We start from the raw sequence: 7,399 nt of genomic DNA on the forward strand, positions 1-7,399 counted from the left end.
AGTACCAGAAATAATTCATTTCAATACCGAGCTCTAATAATGCTGCACCTTTTATGCATGCTACAAGTTCACTTCACCATTAGATGTCAGTATCTACAAAGTATGTGTATGTACACATTAGAAAAATAAAAACAAATAGTTGTAACAGAAAATTAAGATAAGTCCTTACTGGACTTCACTCTCTTATCACTGCTATAGATTACTATACAAATCATATCACTGCCACCTTGACCACACATTGTTTTAAGGGAGCAAAGAAACTGGTTTTAAAAACCTTAATGACGACCTTTATTTGTCACAAACTTTTTCTGAAAGCAATTAATCAGTATTAAGCCCTTTAGCTACCCCCCCCCCCCCTTGCCTCTATTGCCCCCTTCAGTCTTACTCAGGAGAAAACTGTCTATCTATATGCAAAACCACACTTGGATGAGGGAAAAGATGGTTCACTTCTTTTTAAGTGGGAAAGTTGATCTTGAGTTCTCAATGTAGAGTCGAATCCAAGTGAAATTAATTGAATGATATCTATTAAATAGATCAAGTGAAACAGTAAAGTGTTTTTGAAGCTACAAGGGCACACCATTCTCATTTTACACAGATTATATATTATAGCATAAAAAGCAGCACAGAAGGAATCCACTAACGAATATTTCCTTTCCCTAAGGGTAAAGGAAATGAAAGGGAATCAAAGCGAGAATAAATGTGTTATGAGGTGCAGTGTAGGCAACCTGTTCATCCACTACTTCATGTAATGCCACATGCAGTCATGCTCATGGGATATAATTGGGCTTGAGTCTTTTTAGAGACAGTGTTTATTAAACTTACAATGTAACAGAATATGACTAAACCAAGGTTTTACCTCAGAATATGAACATTTTAGGTTTATTGTAGCAATAGTAGCAGTAGTATTAGTAATAACAATAGCATTAGTTAGCATTAGTAGTAATAGTTTTAATAGTAGCAGCAGTAGTAAAAGTGGTGATAGTCTCAGGCAGTAAAATACAAAAAGGTAAATCTCACTTACACATGCCCATCACCGGATTTTGAATTGAAGAAGACTTTCAGGAGAAATTTGAAAGAAAAAGACTTGTATAGAATATAGACAAATCACCTTTCATCATCAGAGTTGTAGAATACTGCTGAGGTCTAACGTGCTGTATTCTTAACTCCATGCTGTTAAAAAATCAAATTAAACATTTAATGTCCTGGACCCACAGGCTAGTGAACTCTAAAAATATGTTTGGTGAGGTTATGCACTACATATTAGACAAAATCAAAGGCACAAAACGTTTTATATACTTTATCTTTTAAATTTTGTTAAACTAAGAAAAATACTTTTCTTACATGATGCTGAAAAACTGACCGGGCTCCAGCGTCCGTGCCCAAGGTCCAGGCTCCAGTGTCTGCGCCCAGGCCACCAGCTCCTGTCTCGGCAGTGGCATCTGCACCTGCCCCAAGGTCAGCAGGGCTAGCTGCTCCAGTTTTGGTGGTGCCTACCGCCTCTGCTCCAGTATTAGCGGTGCCCACCGCCTCTTCAGTTCCAACTCTTAAGCACATGGCTGTTTTCTGTCTGCTCTAGCCCCTCCTTTTCATTAGTGTTCCTACTTGTGCCTCCTCTGTAGCCACGCCCCTTGTAGGGGCAGGTGTTCCTCGTTTGTCTCTGTGTATAAGTACCCCTTTGTTTCAGCCTTCCTTTGTCTGGTCTTGTGCATGTTCATGTGTTTATGTGGTCACGGCATTTTGCAGTATGTAGCTTGGCCTGTTTGTGTGTGTAAATTTTAGTAATTTTAATATATATTTTTGGCATTTAACAACCAAAACAATCACAGCAATGCATCAAGGGGAAATTATCTTGGGGGATGTTGGTGGGGTGGTGATCATCCAACATCCCGTCCTCACTAACATTCTTGTCACTATATGCAGTCAAATCCTAACAGCAATGCTCCAAAATCTAGAATAAAACATTCCCTGGACAGTGGAGACAGTTACACCAACAAAAGCAGGATAAAACCCTTTTTGTACCCTTGATTTCAGAATAATTAATTAATGAGCAGGTGTCCTAATACTTTTGTACATGTAGTGTCTAATTCTTAGTTTTGTTTTCACAATTCCAAAAAACAGGTAATTGGAAAAAGATTGTATTTAAGTTTAATAGCAATATTTATGTACATTTATGTTTTATTTTAATTGTTTTGTTTGAATTAAAAATGTGTTTAGACAGATCCATGAGCATGGAAAATTATTTGTCTGATGCTGTATTTCAGTTATAGATATATGCCAATTAGCTAAATCTAGGTTGGTTTAACTTTGTGTAAAGTTAAAAAGAGACATCATTATTATTTATGTTATAAATGACAGTGGATCTTCAAATTAGTGATTTGCTGCATCTGTGAATCCCACAAAATAAACTTAAATATCATTAAGTTATATATAACAATAAGTCAGTTTAATTATGCTATATTTAACCTTAGACAATGTGGGGAGCTATTAGTAGATAAATTACCCTAACTGACTAACAGTACAATACTGGTTTTGGCCAACAGAAAATACACAGCTACTGAAATACTGAAATAAATTTGAGTTTGGTTGTTGCCTACAAAGAATTTATTTTGATGTTATTGAGTAATAGACAATGGGAGTACTTTTTAAAAGGCATTATCTAATTTTTCTGTCAGCCTAATTTTGGGTAATATGTCTAATAACAGAAGTAAATGTACCTTCAACCAGGAGCAACTAAAGCAACCACAGTGGGAAACGTTGGTGGTCAACGCAGGTAGGTGGCTATTATTGGCAACAGTTTATTCCAACTATGAAGGGACATATGAAGTGAACAGAGGGTCTGTCTGTGATGGCCCTGTCAAACCTTCCAGTGGCACACATTGCTGATTGCAAATGCTGGGGGTATTTGAGGTAGTGTGGGTGGGGGTGAAGGCAAGATACAGCTGATCAAAAAATATCCCCTAATCAAACTCACTGTTATTGGTTTCTCACAATTTTAAAATCTCTTAATAAAAATGACCAACTTTGGTCTTTATTTAGCAGTCAGTATATTAATACATGAGCAGCTTACCTAACAGTCCATACAAACTCGCACAAAACAGGATTCTAGGGGATCCTCCTGTCCTAGACTTGGTGCTGCTCTCTCTGTGTGCTCCTGCTCAGTACTGAGAAGCTGGCCTTCGATGCATCACTGTTTCCGTGTTTAGCTTGTTTTTCCACACTTATTTTTTATATGTGTTTAGTTATTTACTGCGTTGTATGCTTACTAGCTGCTTTTAGATTGTGTTTACAGTCTTTTATTAAAGCAGTGTTTACTGCTTTATTATGGCTGTTGCTGGGCTTTTTGAGTGTACAAAGTGTGGCATGATTAGACCCTTTTTCCACCACTAGTGATAATGAAAGTGTTTGTACTTAATGTAGTTAGAGCTAGTTAGCTCTTTGGTGGTCAGAGTGGACCAGTTAGAGGTGTACATCATGGTTTTACTAAAAGATAGAGAGCCAAAGTTACTAATAGCAGCCCCCGGTGGCTTAGGGAGAGTTAGCACCCCCCTAGTTTCCTCTGGCCCCATCCCAATGAGTCTTACAGCAGTTTCACAGCAGTTTCACAATCGCTGGATCTCCAAGTGGTTTTTGGAAAATCGTGTAGGCTTCATAGATAATTGGTTAAAGTTTGAAGACAAGTTTGAAGATGTTTTTTAGGGAGGGATAGCGTCCACCCCACGCGGGAGGGTGCTGCCCTACTTTCACGGATCATAGCACATAGTCTGCTAATTAGTCGGCAGAGTAGTGTTAAAGGCTACTGACAAATCCAGAGACAGGACCAGGCTGCAGACAGGCTAAACCAACCGTCTGCGAGCTGCTTTGAGGCGTCACCCAGGTTTTACCGTATTGAGTCTGCCTGTGCCCCGAATTAAACTCCAACATAGAACATCTAAATCAGCTCATTTTAATAAATCAATTAGTGTTAAATTCTCGCATTCAAACGATAACAACACCACCTCAGACCTTAATCTCTGCCTACTTAATATTAGATCATTAACCTTAAAAGTAGTCGTAAATGAAATTATAAGTGATCAGACATTAGATGTTTTCTGCCTCACTGAAACCTGGATTAGACCTGATCAATATTTAGCACTAAATAAAGCCACCCCTCAGGTTATAAATATGTACCTAGCCCTAGATTATCAGGCAGAGGAGGTGGAGAATGCATAATTTACCAGAATACACTACATTTTATTCAAAAACACTATCACCATCACTTCTTTTGAGATTCTCTACATTGATATATCAAATCCAGCCACAAATAAGAATGCATTAACACTAATCAAAATTTATAGGCCTCCAGGGCTCTACTCTGAATTTCTAAAAGAATTTAGTGATTTTTGCTGCAGACTTGGCAGTGTGCAGCGACAAAGTCATAATAGTAGGAGACTTTAATATTCATTTTGAAAAAGCAGACGATCATTAACAAAGGCATTTGCATCGATCTTAGATTCTGTTAGCATCATACAGAACATAACTGGACCCACACATTACTGCAATCATACCCTAGATTTAGTCTTAACCCTGGATGTTAGCATTGATAATCTAAATATTAAACCTCAAAGCTCAGTGAAATGAGACCATTATCTAATGTCTTATGAGCTACATCTTAAGTAAAATGTTCATTTGTTCCCCTGCCTATCTAAGATGTGAAATAACCCCAATTACCTCTGTACAGTTTACTGAAAACCTCCCAGATCTACCGACCTTAGCTTACACTCTGTCAGACCAAACAGAGCTAGATAGATCTAAAAAAATACCCTTCGATTAACTTTCGACAAAGTGGCACCGCTTAAATGTAAGATGACAAGGCCAAAAGGATCTCTCTGTGGTACAGTGATTAAACTCGTACCTTAAAACAAACAGTGCGGAAACTAGAGCGTAAATGGCAGCCAAACAAGGTGTTCCACTCTGCCTGGAAGGACAGCCTTAGTCAATATAGAAAGGCACTCATTAAAGCTTGCTCAGCATATTTGGCCTCGCTGATCGAGAATAACAAAAACAGTCCCAGAGTACTTTTTAGTGAGATCTCTAAACTTAGTCAGGCAGATACTCAACCCCAGTAATGTTTTTATGGACCATTTTAATAATAAAATAGAAAACATTAGACAACAAATTAAACCCTCTGTATTAAATCAAACATGGTATCAGTTACGCTATCAGTTTGTAAAGGTAAAAGATCTTCAAATTAGTAAAATACCACAAGGCTCTATTTTAGGATTGCTATTATGTACATTATACATGTTACCACTGGGCTCAGTTATAAGCAGATGTTAATGATGTAGCATGATGTTAATTTCCATTGTTATGCAGATTACACACAGCTCTATATATCAGCCAAACCTGATGATAAATTTAGATTAAAGAAAATTTATTTTATGTAAATGATATAAAACTCTGGATATCACATAACTCTCTTCTTAACAGTAACAAAACCAAGGTTCAGACTTAATGTTAGACTTGGCTGATTCTTCTATTGTTTCTGGTCCAGCAGCTAAAAATCTTGGCGTCATATTCGGATCTATCATTTAAGCAACATATAGCCAATATTAAGAGGACAGCCTTTCTACATCTTAGGAACATTGCCAAACTAAGAAATTCCTTATCTCTACAGGATGCAGAAAAGCTAGTACACGCTTTTATTACCTCAAGACTAGATTACTGTAATGCACTTTTGTCAGGTTGTTCCAGCAGGAACCTCAATAAACTTCAACTAGTTCAAAATGCTGCAGCCAGGGTCCTTACTAAATCTAGAAAGTTTCATCATATCAGTCCAGTTCTATCAGCACTGCATTGGCTCCCAGATAAATTCCGTATTGACTACAAAATTCTTCTATTAACATACAAAGCCTTACATGGCCTCGCTCCTGAGTACCTGCAAGATCTTATTACATATTATGAACCATCAAGAATACTTAGATCTCAGGGTGCTGGCTTCTTAGTAGTAAATTTTAAAAACTTCAGCAGGGGGAAGAGCCTTTTCTTATAAAGCCACCAAACTCTGGAATAACCTTGCAGATAATGTTCAGGACTCAATCTTTAAATCTAGGCTGAAAACTCATCTGTTTAGTCTAGCTTTTGGTAATTTTTTTTTAATTGTAATGGTTTGCTTCCCCTTAGATAAAGGTTGTAGGTCCAGGGGTTCACGGACACAGGGAATTGTTGTATACTGAGATGCTGGAGCTGTTGTCTTGCTGCTTGCAAGCAATCACCCAGGTTTGGTGGAGCAGATGGGCGCTAGCATTTCAGTGTGCTCCCGTGTCTGTTACCTTCTGGTTCTCTTCTTTTAATTAGGTTGCTCTAGTCAGATCTGCCAGAGTCACCAGACACACTCTGATAATGCTCAACATTCTCTGCTCTTTATAAATCATTTCAGAAATAACTCTGTCCCGAGTAAATGGACCTGCTGGAAGACTGCCCGCTGGGGTCCCCTGCGTCAGACCAGCTGCCACCTACCAGTCCAACCAGGAGTTTTTCCTTGCCACTGTCGCTGTTGGCTTGCTCACTGGGGGTCTTAGATTTTTCATGTCTTTTTATGTTATTTGTTTTCCTTTTTTTCTGTCTTTTTTGCTAATTACTGATTGTGTAAAGCTGCTTTGTGACAACAACAAATAAATTTGACTTGACACTTTACACCCCCCTTACCAACACACACATAGCTGCAATTATCACACATAGATTTTAAGGTTTACAATAATTTCCATGTGCAGTACATTTCTGCATCCCTTCAGAAAAATAATATAAATAATTATTGCTATAAATATTAAATATATAAATATTCATGGGGTAAATTGCTGGCATGTTAAGCGTCCTCTTCTCCCTGGTTAATCCAGTTTAGCTCCTAACCATAGTGTATGTTTTCATTTAAATGGACTAACTGTTACCTAGTGTCAGGCCCTTGTTATCGCGCCCTCCCCCCAGGGCAATCCCGATCCGCTGCCCACAGGCCCAAATAAGGACTTGCCTCACTTCCTGGTTTTGTGTTGATTTCGGTTCATTTGTGCCCTGTTCACTCGTTGTTCATGAGTTGCACCTGGGACTGGGAGCATTTAAGGAGTTCCATTACGGCCACTCCTTGCCGTGAACTGAATCTCCGTGATTCCCCACACATTGGTGGTGTGTTCAGGTTGGCAAGCGTTTCGTTCTTATTCAAGAGATATCTCAGTCTGATTCGAGAGGCAAGCAGGTTGCGTTCGCTTCCTGCTCATGCTCCTAGGCGACCCCTGTTCTTGGCAGTCGCTGCTTACTTAGGTTTGGCTTGCCTCGTTTTCTAGTCAGACAGACACCAGTAATCAAGGGTATATTATAACTGGTAACTGTGAGTCAGAAGTTGTTGGAGTTTTGATTCTCAGAATCAAGG

The sequence above is a fragment of the Salminus brasiliensis genome, chromosome 13 (genome assembly GCF_030463535.1).
Source record: "Salminus brasiliensis chromosome 13, fSalBra1.hap2, whole genome shotgun sequence".
NCBI classification, from domain to species: domain Eukaryota; kingdom Metazoa; phylum Chordata; class Actinopteri; order Characiformes; family Bryconidae; genus Salminus; species Salminus brasiliensis.